At 43.8% G+C, this 11,993-nt stretch overlaps 1 long non-coding RNA gene across 1 annotated transcript; it reads right to left on the reverse strand.

Moving 5' to 3' along the window:
* Positions 1 to 308: 308 nt before the first annotated feature.
* On the reverse strand, positions 309 to 4,691 carry LOC144827401 (uncharacterized). Its single transcript, XR_013610169.1, has 3 exons — positions 4,607 to 4,691; positions 3,858 to 3,953; positions 309 to 774 (listed from the first exon to the last, which is right to left on the reverse strand). It is a non-coding gene; the product is annotated as an uncharacterized LOC144827401 (long non-coding RNA).
* Positions 4,692 to 11,993: the final 7,302 nt, after the last annotated feature.

Here is an 11,993-nt window from a genome sequence, read left to right on the forward strand (position 1 = left end):
TTCCAATCCAACTCCGGTCTGAACCTAATCATATGAGATTCCGAAAACTTCTCAAAACCCACCTCTTCCCGCAATAACCTTTCCTCTTCTGCTTCTATCCTCAGGTGTTTGTCCGCAATCTCAGCGCTGGGACGCTTCCGGGCAGCCATGCGCTATAGAAGTCCCATATTCATTCATTCATTCATTCATTATGCATATTAGAAAGATTTTTTTTAATATTTTTACAAAGAAAGCCACACTATCAACTCACAACAGGCCCACCCCTCTCCCCAAACAAACAGCCCCAGTGTCCCATCAATACTGTCCGTTCCCCAACTTTAATTCCCAATTCCTATCCTTTCCACCCACAACAAAACAGTCCTTTCCATCAAAAAAAGTCTGTTAAATAAGGGCTCAAAAGGCATCTAGACAGGTGTGTAAGCAAGCTACTTCTTAAGCCAGGTTCTGCTGGCCTATAAGAATCAGCGCCAACTCACGTAGGGCAACATAGAGGAGGTGGCCTGATGTAGTAGATGATAACAATGGGGTGGGTGGTGTTCCTCTGGGTGGCAATGGTGGACACTGGTTGCTGGTGGCAATGGTGTGGCCAGGATGCAGGTGGGCCAGGCTGGCAGGAGGAGTGAAGGTATGTGCCTCCTCCTCTTCCTCCAAAGCCACCTTCCAAAGGAATTCAGCCACAATGGCCTCCATCCTCTGGCTTCGTAGCCAAGCAGATATCTCCCTCCGGGGTTCACCTTCAACTCCAGGAGTAGCTACATCATGAAAGAATAAAACCTGAAAAACACAAATTGTAATGCTCAGTGCAAACACTTGTTTCTATTGGCACAGTAGCAGAACATTGTTGGTACCTTAGGGCCATTGGAATTTTTATGTGATTAGTCACAGGGTCACAATTTTCCCACACATGCATCATATAACGTTAGCACTGACTGCAAGGAATTAAGCCAGAATATTATACCACCAGAATAAAAAAGTGTTTTGTTTTCATTTTAAGGATTTCATAGTGAAACCAAACAGACACTAAGGGGCCCATTATGATGTCGGGCGGATTGCCACCGCCAGTCAGGCGGTAGCCACCGCCGGCCTGGCGGTGGCAATCCGCCCGACACCTATGCCCAGATTCCCCCCACCGCATCAGGATGGCGGGGGGAGTGCGGCGGACGGAAGGACCGTCCGCCGCTTTACCGCCGCGGTCGCCTTGCGACCGCGGCGGTAATGGAATAATATGGTGGCGGTGTCCAATGGACACCGCCAGCCATATTACGAAGGCGACTGACAGGGGCCTTTCCGCGGCGGCAATGCCGCCACGGAAAGGCAGGCGGTGTTTGCTGCGGGGGGGCCCTGCGGGCCCCCAGGTGGGGCCAGCTCAGGGGGAGAACAGGGGGGTACCTATGGTACCCCCCCACATTTGCATATGCAAAGCCGCAGGCACCGCGCGGTGCCTGCCGCTTTGCATATGCAAATGCCTTCACTGATGGTTTGCATTGAAGCGGGCGGTGCAGAGTGCACTGCCCGCCACAATGCAAAACATGTAGGATGTGCCCGCCACTGTGGCGTCAAACAAGACAGAGCCACCCAATAATCCAGAGAGGACTGGGTATAATCAATAACACAATTACAAATTGTCCCCGTAGGAGTTATTTAAATAGTTTTCTTCAAAACTCTTTTAGTCACAGCAGTGATCTAACATTCATATAAAAAAGCAAGGAGGATACAGTCTTTTACTGTTATTTATTTTTATGCATTGTTTTTCTTTATCAAAAATGACCAGGCAACAAAAATACTACACAATGTACAGATTTTGTTTTTCGTAGTATTTGACACCTCATGTTCTTTACATGGAAAATCCAGCTACCATGTGGATAGGATTATATCTGAACATATTATATTCATTGTAACATCACACAAACAATGGTACAAATGAAAACAAAACGGTGTTGTGCGTCGACGTTTCGGTCCCTCGTCGGTTAAAGCAAATCCATAGGACCATCATCAGGACAAGTTGCACATATACATCAAAAGCCTCCAGCCGGAGGTATTGAAGCCTAAACAGACAAAAATGTCCAACCAATAGACTGCTGCATTTGACTACATCCAAATGTGATATATATTTATTTATCTAGAATAAATCGGTGGCGACTCAATCGCTTAGAACGAAGAAGCACAGTGCAGCGTTCATAAACCTCTCGACTCGGTCGTACTCGGCGGTAATGGAATAATATGGTGGCGGTGTCCAATGCACACCGCCAGCCATATTACGATGGCGACTGACAGGGGCCTTTCCACGGCGGCAAAGCCGCCACGGAAAGGCAGGCGGTGTTTGCTGCGGGGGGGCCCCCTGCGGGGCCCTCAGGTGAGGCCAGTTCAGGGGGAGGAAAGGGGGGGTACCTATGATACCCCCCCACATTTGCAAATGCAAAGCGGCAGGCACCGTGCGGTGCCTGCCGCTTTGCATATGCAAATGCCTTCACTGATGTTTTGCATTGTGGCGGGCGGTGCAGAGAGCACCGCCCGCCACAATGCAAAACATGTAGGATGTGCCCGCCACTGTGGCGGGCACATCCTAATTCCCCCTACGGGACCCCCGCCCTTATGGCGGGCAGTCCCGTTCTCCGTTAGGGTGGCGGGCGGATCCTAATGTGCCCCTTTGTGTAAATTATCTTGATGTGCAGCATTAGCTAGTGAGTCTGCTAATCTCTGCAGTATGCAGCATGCTTTTGGGGAGCTGTAATGGATGATTTATTAACTTATTATAATTAATTCCAAAAACCATGCTCTGTTTGGACTGTCTCCTCAAATTTACCATGACTCCAAACTTAGAAGAAGCAGATGAATACTCTGCCACACGTCACATATAATGGATATTCCTGTCTGCCTGAGTAAACATCACTGCAGTACAAGGAAGGGAAAAGGATATATTTTATATGGTGTATTTGTCACTAAGTATCTCATCCGCCAAGCTCTAAATCAGCCACTTAGTCCCAAGCTATACTATGGCCTCTCCCTCCACCACAAATTATTTTCAACAAATACCTTTACGTGGCAGTGGTGAAAGTTACTCTACTGCAAGATAAGTGAGAGGCATTAAGCCAGGTAAAGGTTCAGCTATAGAATAGTGGGGTGCCACTGATCATGTCCTACACTTTTGCTTAGTCAATCACTGTGTTTGACGAATACTGAAAGACAAAAATCAGAACAGCATAAATCCATCATGGAAGTAATGAAATAGGAATCACTTGAGCAGAAAAATGTGGCACATGCCAAGAAAGGAATTTACAATATTTTGGTAGGCTGGGACGAAGGAAAGAAAGATGGAGTGAAGTAAAAGTAGTAGCTGAATGAGTGGGCAGTGGGATGAATACCTTTTTTTGGTTTGTAATGCATTGCAAACTTGAACAACATAAGAACACAGCAGCAGACCCAGGTCAAGCACAATCACTTCGCTTAGTTTCAAAAGTATTTACTTTGAGTGCAACAACTTCCAGCATCTGCTGCTGAGAGATGCCTATTAACAATAGAAATTTAGGACAAAGGGAAGGTGCACAACATGAACAAATCAACAAGATGTAAGTTCTTTGAAGGTTCTTCTTTTTTATTGAGTTTCTTTCAAAACAACAGCGGCACACAGCACCTTCCCTTTGTCCTAAATTTGCATTGCAAACTTCATAATGCCTCACTTATTGAAGCAGATGCAGATTGCACAGCCAACACTGCAGTGCCAAATACAACTATGCTGCACTTAGGTCACAGGTGGCAAAATGCTGTGGGCAGGGAGGTGACGGTGATGAGTGGAATATCAACTTTGCTTAAAAAATATAGTATAATAAATTGTTCAATAAGCAAGCAAGATGACTTACCACTTGACCAAGTCAGGACTCCTCCCCCTTCAATTATTTGGGCCTCCTCCATAGCCTCGCTGCTGGCACTGGCTGTGGCATTGTTAGTCTATACAGCTAGGAAGAAAACATGAATTACCTATCTTAGATACCTGATTTACCACCTAAGTAATTATTATTTTGCACAAAGCACAATAGTAATATCTCACTACAGTTTGGTTAGCAGTATCTTCTATCAAAACTATCACTTTGGGAGGGTTGTTGGTTGAAAACATGTTAGAAAAGCCAGGTAGTCAAGTCAACCAAAAACGTTTTCCACCTATTGGAGGGACAGGACTATGAAAGGATGAGACTGAAGTGCAATGAAGGGGAGGAAGGGATGGCCAATGAAGGACATATGGTCTTGGATAGCAATGGGCTGTATTTCCTTTCCTGCCTAGCTGCACTGCTTTGGAACCTGCTGAATAATTGTTAACATGGGCCTGCAATCATCTTCATCATACCAAAAATCGGTTTTCTTATTCTTACAATACTACAGGACATATAACAGATGGGTGAGGGAAAGCTTACTAAAAAGAGAGCAGAAGAAGGCTAAAGAATGGAGAAAGTCAGATACATTAACAGGAAATATAGAGAAACAAGATAATGCACAGGTAATAAATATTAGATAGAAGGGTTGAAAAAAAGGAGACATAAAAAAATAGACAAGGCCATAATATTTTACTAATGGGAAGAGATAAAAGTAAGAAATAATAATGAACAGGATTTACTGGGGCCAGCAGACACTTCTGCTGCAGCATTGCTGGGTTGGTGGTGGTACAAACTGTGACAACAGTGGTGGCAATGTCTTTGCCCTCCAATGCCCTCAAGCCCTTGGGTGCTGATGTAAGAAATAAAGAAGATGAAATAAAAAGATTAGTGGTACAGTTCCTCTTGAAAAAACATTTTGACAGGCACACACAGCCACAGCATTGTTCTTTCTAAATCAAATTTGAATACTAATGCATTGCAAAGAATGATATTTCCTTCTCCATCCCACTTTGATGGGCAAACTTAGTCTCCCTTTGCAATGCATACTACCCATCAGGGGGATTGAGACAATATGAGCTTCATAAGGCACAGAGATGAAAGCTAACTCGTTGGCATGCTACTATCATTCGTGACAGGAAAGGAGAAGTTGGAACCACTTACTAAATCAGACCATGTGAATTCCGAGCACCTGTCTAACTTAAGCTGGATCAGATTCAAAATCCAGACAATAACATTAATTTGACATCCCCTTCAATCCTGCGGTGGAACACCCTCACTGTGAGGCTGAACCTGACACCATGCACCACTACTCCCAGCCCAGGCTAGGGACCAGGTTTATCAAGGGTTTGGAGTTGTATTGGCCTTACTTATAAAGATTATTTTTCTGAAAGAAGGTGACCCTTTCCTGCACAAATAATTCATGATACTGTGTAATGTATGTGGTACCCTTACACCATGGCACAAGGGTGCCTTCATTGGAACGGTAGGCAGAACCTGACGTTTAACTGTAGGGCTTGTTTTCACGCTGGGAATATTGTGTGAATGTACTTGCGCTATTTTTTGGTGGTGACGTCGCCCACAAACCCCAACCCGTCAGGCTGGGCTCCTTTGCGTGACAATTACATTTGGATACATATGGAAAGGGATGTCCGCCGGCTGCATTGAATCTGAAAAGAAGGATTTTACCAGGATGGTGCCACTTCAAAATACAGGAGGCTCTGCCACTGATTTTGCTAGGAGACCTGCAGGTTGAGGAATTCTTGACATTTAAGAAGCAGACAGGGTTTGCGGGAGTCATTGAAGTCTTGCACGTTCATACGGAGATAATCAATTTACAGGCAGCCACATGGAGAATGATAACAATGAGCACACAAGGTGCATTGCCTTGGAGGCAAATGAAGATTTATTACTGCCTAGCCTGACATGGAATTACTCCTTTTGGGGCAAGAATGGGGCATTTTTCATCTTATTTAGAATTATCAAGGCATGAAGTTCAAGGTTTAAAAGTGAAGGACATTATGATGCTTTTGAAGTCAGTTGCAAAGCATTATGGACACTGTAGTCCGATGAATGACAATAATTTGGGCTGGGACTCAAAAAATTAGCACATTATCTAATAGAGGGCATATGCAATGTATTATTAGGAGTACTCAATATGACAAATTTCACCTGGCCCCTGATGGTGAAAAAACATTCTTTAACAGTTTTTTAAATGATATGTTTTGCATTCGTAGTCCTTCTTCAGTGCTGAAGACTAAAGCTCACTTAAACCCAGGACCCTCGTATCAGCTTATGACCCACTTGGGGTCAAAATGCATTAAGCTTTGTCTGCCGAATGAATACATTTACTTACCTGATGTTTGCTTGGAGGGCTCGTTTTTATGCTGTGCATAGTGTGTGCATGTTCTTGTGCTATATATATATATATATATATATATATATATATATATATATATATATATATTTCGCTCCATAGTCCACCTTAAGGCGCAGCTGCACTCTCCACGACGGGTTGCATGCACACACGGAAGTGGGTCCATGCCAAATATCGACGCTCCAGTTTCAAAGAAACTTGCTGCACTCGCGGGGTCCTTTTTAAAATTACTTTATTTGCAAGGACGCGTTTCGGCTGTGTGCCTTCTTCTGCTTGCTTCATAAATAAAACGTCACTGGCATGATTGTGCTTTTAAGTTCATACCTGGATCTTCATTGGTCCCTGCACTGAAACAGGAGAGAGGATTTGATGATCACGGGCCAATGGCAATGCCCCATTTCAGATTTTACATATTATCGGCGTACTTCGGCATTTTCAATATTAAGTTCTTTAACTGTATGTCAATGTTCTTTTTCATATTGCACCCGCAGATGGGCACCTCCGAAGCACACACACACATCCTCCTGTACTGGCCATTTACGCTGTGGTGACGGTTATCTAGCGGGACCCCTCGTCAAACCGTCAGGGTTCTCAGCACGTTGCGTGCATGCAACCCGTCGTGAAGAGTGCAGCTGCGCCTTAAGGTGAACTATGGAGAGAAGTATTATTTACATGGCGTTCTGCAACGCCTGAAGGGAATCCTGGCATGAAACGTCGATATTGTTGACAGGCATACAGACTGTTGGAGTTACGGCTATCTACCGACTCCTACGTGACGAGCTGAGAACCCTGACGGTTTGACGAGGGGTCCCGCTAGATAACCGTCACCACAGCATAAATGGCCAGTACAGGAGGATGTGTGTGTGTGCTTCGGAGGTGCCCATCTGCGGGTGCAATATGAAAAAGAACCTTGACATTGACATACAGTTAAAGAACTTAATATTGAAAATGCTGAAGTACGCCTATAATATGTAAAATCTGAAATGGGGCATTGCCATTGGCCCGTGATCATCTAATCCTCTCTCCAGTTTCTGTGCAGGGACCAATAAAGATCCAGGTATGAACTTAAAAGCACAATCATGCCAGTGACGTTTTATTTATGAAGCAAGCAGAAGAAGGCACACAGCCGAAATGCGTCCTTGCAAATAAAGTTATTTTAAAAAGGACCACGCGAGTGCAGCAAGTTTCTTTGAAACTGGAGCGTTGATATATATATATATATATCAAGCAAACACTTCAACCACTTCCACCAAAGCCTCGGCGGCGAAGCAGGAGAAGCGAACCTCTTTTTTCAGGCAAGATGTTCTTTATTCAACCATAAATATCCAAGTCAGAAATCGACAGATGACGCGTTTCGGGCTCGAGAGCCCTTGATCACATAGAGACTGGTTCGGTTGTAGCCCTTTTGAAATGATATGCCTCATCCTAATCTAGTCACATGGTCAGTAAATTAACATGGAACTGGAAAACAGACTCAGGAAATAACAACTATTGCAGATAGGTAATTTCACATGCTATTGTACAATATTAAAATCGCTATCTACAATGATTTCAAATATATGTATTTAACATTCAAAACGGGCTCAATTTTAAATTGCACATTTTATAAAAATTCACAATATTATTTTTGCTACCCGATGAAAATGACACCGTTCCCTTTATCTATGCAAATATATATACAAAAAAAGGGAGAATATTATATACAGATACCATATCAATTTTATATGAATGTATAGTCCTATTGAGCTGTTAACATATTTCCAACCATGATTCACCTTAAAATCTTAATAGACTGAAAAAATTCCTGGATGAATCCATATACAATACGTTGTATAAAAAACACTGTCTGCTTAAATGCAAAAAGCTTACTCCATTCGTGAAAAAGATTTAAAGGATGTACAAAATTGAGCATAGCAGCAATTATCATTATGTGCAAAAAATAGTGCAGGATAAGATCTCAGAAAAGAGATGAAGTTGAAATACCCAGGCAGATAAATAGATTATAACACGAGATTACAGATATTGTATCGAACCAAGAAGTATATCCTCAGTATCAAAATCATCCACATCTCTTATATATAAAACATTGTACACATCCCTGGTATTTGTGCAATAAGCAAGGTGTAATGTTACCAACTATCCCTGTATACGGAACAAAAAGAAACCAAAAATCCATAAAAGGCAAATTTTAAAATACAGATAGTAAACAGAATTGTCATAATCAGATCGACATTTGAGATTTTGAAACAGGCAATATTTAGAACAAAGGACAGAGATAACACACAATTGCCAACAGTTTTACTTATACACTCACACATCCGCCAAATATTCACTCATACTGATGCACCAACTCACAGACTCACTCAGACACTGACACACTGACTTAGAGACGCACTGAGACAGTGATGTACCTACTGAGACACTTACAGACCCACCAAGATACTCACACAGAGACTCATGCACCAACTCACATACCCAGACACTCATGTACCCACTCACATACCTACTCTGACACTTATGCACCCAGTCAGAGATTGGTTTGTCAGTGGCTGTATTCAAGAAGGAGTTAGTGTATGAGTGGGTGAGTGAGTGGAAGTGTGTAGACCTATGAATCATTGAGTGGGTTTTGTAGGTACTGGTCTGGGTATATGAATGGGCTAGTGAATGAATGTGTGGGAGTGGGTGCATGAAAGGTTTTGTGGAGTGTAAGTGGGTGCGTCAGTGATTCTGTGGATGATATCATCAGTGATGTCACTGACCTTGTTATGAGTGATGTGATATGTGAGGTCATAAGCAGTGTATTGTGGGGCATGAGTTATAGTTACAAACAAGTAGTTACTTCAGCAAATATGAAACCATAAAGTGTATTTTTACTCTATTACCATTTCCTACATCTATGCATTAAACACGCTCGAAGAACAATGACAATAGCACAATTTCAGACACACAAGGTAATTGCACACATTCCAGTAGTGTTCTCAATACTATTGTACTGTAGAAGACACACTATACATTAAGTGAACTGGGTAGCACTTACTTATTAGCCATTTCAAATTAGTCTAGTTTGATGAAGGTGTTGTGCAAAAGAGTCGGCTGTTCTTTAATACATACAGATGCAGGATTAATTCAGTAACAAAACTTATTTTGCAGAAATTACATTCTAACTGTTACACTTATCAAATAAAAATGATTAAATTGTTAAACGTACAGTATACATGTACTCATCCATTCACCCAGACACTACCCATGCACTCATACAATCATCCAAGTCCTATGCATGCACCCCTACAATTACCCAGGCATAATCCATGCACTCATACAATTACCCAGGCACTACCCATGTACTCATTGAATCACCCAGAAACTACCCATGCACTCACTCAATCCCTCTGGCACTACCCACACACTCATTCAATCACCCAGGTCCTACGCATGCACTCATACAATCACCCAGGCAATATCCATGATTTCATTCAATCACCAAGGCACTACCCATGCACTCATCCAATCACCTATACACTACTCAGGCATATCCAATCATGCAGTCACTAACCATGCACTCAGAAAACCACCAGGCACTACTCATGTACTCATACAATTACCCAGGCATTACCTAAGCACACATCCAATCACCCAGATACTATCCATGCACTCATCCATTCACCCATGCACTACCCATGCACTCATTCAATCACCAGGCACTACCCATACACTCATCCAATCACCCAAACACTACCCATGCACTCATCCAATCCCCCAGGCACTAGCCATGCACTCATACAATCACGGAGGCACTATGGATGCACTCATACAATTACCCAGAAACTACCCATGCACTCATGAAATCACTCAGGTACTACCCATGCATGCATGCAATCACCCAGGCAATAACCATGCACTCATACAGTCACCCAGGCACAACCAATGCAGTCAAACAATCACCCACACATTAGCCATGCTCTCAATGAACCACCCATACACTGTCCATGCCTGCATCCAAGAACTCGGGTACTACCCATAAACTAATTCAATCAACCGGGCACTACACATGCACTCATCCAATCACCCAGGAACTGCCCATGCACTTGTACAATTACCTAGGCACTACCCACATACTCATCCAATCACCCAGACACTACCCATGCACCAATGCAGTCACCCAGGCACTACCCATGCACTCATTCAAACACCTAGGCACTACTCATACACTCATCTATTCACCCAGCTACTACTCAACCAATCACTCTGGTACTACCAATGCACTCATTCAATCAACCAGGCACTACTCATGCACTCATCCAATCACCCAGGCACTACCCATGCGCCCATAAAATGACCCAGGTACTACCCATGCACTCATCCAATCACCCAGGTACTACCCATGCACTCATCACATAGGCACCACTCATACACTCATCTATTCACCCAACCACTACTCACCCAATCACTCTGGCACTACCCATACACTCATTATATCACCAGGGCACTACACATGCATGGATGCACTCATACAATTACCCAGAAACTACCCATGCACTCATGAAATCACTCAGGTACTACCCATGCACTCATGCAATCACCCAGGCAATAACCATGCACTCATACAGTCACCCAAGCACAACCAATGCAGTCAAACAATCACCCGCACATTAGCCATGCTCTCAATGAACCACCCATACACTGTCCATGCCTGCATCCAAGAACTCGGGTACTACCCATACACTCATTCAATCAACCAGGCACTACACATGCACTCATCCAATCACCCAGGAACTACCCATGCACTTGTACAATTACCTAGGCACTACCCACAAACTCATCCAATCACCCAGGCACTACCCATGCACCAATGCAGTCACCCAGGCACTACCCAGGCACTCATTCAAACACCTAGGCACTACTCATACACTCATCTATTCACCCAGCTACTACTCAACCAATCACTCTGGTACTACCAATGCACTCATTCAATCAACCAGGCACTACTCATGCACTCATCCAATAACCCAGGCACTACCCATGCACTCATAAAATGACCCAGGCACTACCCATGCACTCATCCAATCACCCAGGTACTGCCCATGCACTCATGCAATCACCCAGGTACTACCCATGCACTCATCACATAGGCACAACTCATACACTCATCTATTCACCCAACCACTACTCACCCAATCACTCTGGCACTACCCATGCACTCATTCTATCACCAGGGAACTACACATGCATTCATCCAATTACTTAGACACTTCCCATGCACTCATCCAATCACCCAGACACTACCCATGCCATCATGAAATCACCTAGGCACTACCAATGCACTCTTCCAATCACCCAAACACTACCCATGCCATCATGAAATCACCTAGGCACTACCCATGCACTCTTCCAATCACCCAGGCACTCCCCATGCACTCATACAATTACCCAGGCACTCCCCATGCACTCATACAATCACCCAGGCACTACCCATGCACTCGTCCAAACACCTAGGCACTACTCATTCACTCATCTATTCACCCAGCCGCTATTCACCCAATCACTCTGGCACTACCCAAGCACTCATTCAATCACCAAGACACTACACATGTATTCATACTATCACACAGGCACTACCCATGCACTCATCCAATCACCCAAGCACTATCCATGCACTCATTCAATTACCTAGGCACTACCCATGCACTCGTGCAATCACCTAGACACTACTCGTGCACTCATCCATTCACCCAGGCACCACCCATGCACTTATG

Source organism: Lissotriton helveticus, chromosome 4_1, assembly GCF_964261635.1.
Source record: "Lissotriton helveticus chromosome 4_1, aLisHel1.1, whole genome shotgun sequence".
Classification (NCBI taxonomy): Eukaryota; Metazoa; Chordata; class Amphibia; order Caudata; family Salamandridae; genus Lissotriton; species Lissotriton helveticus.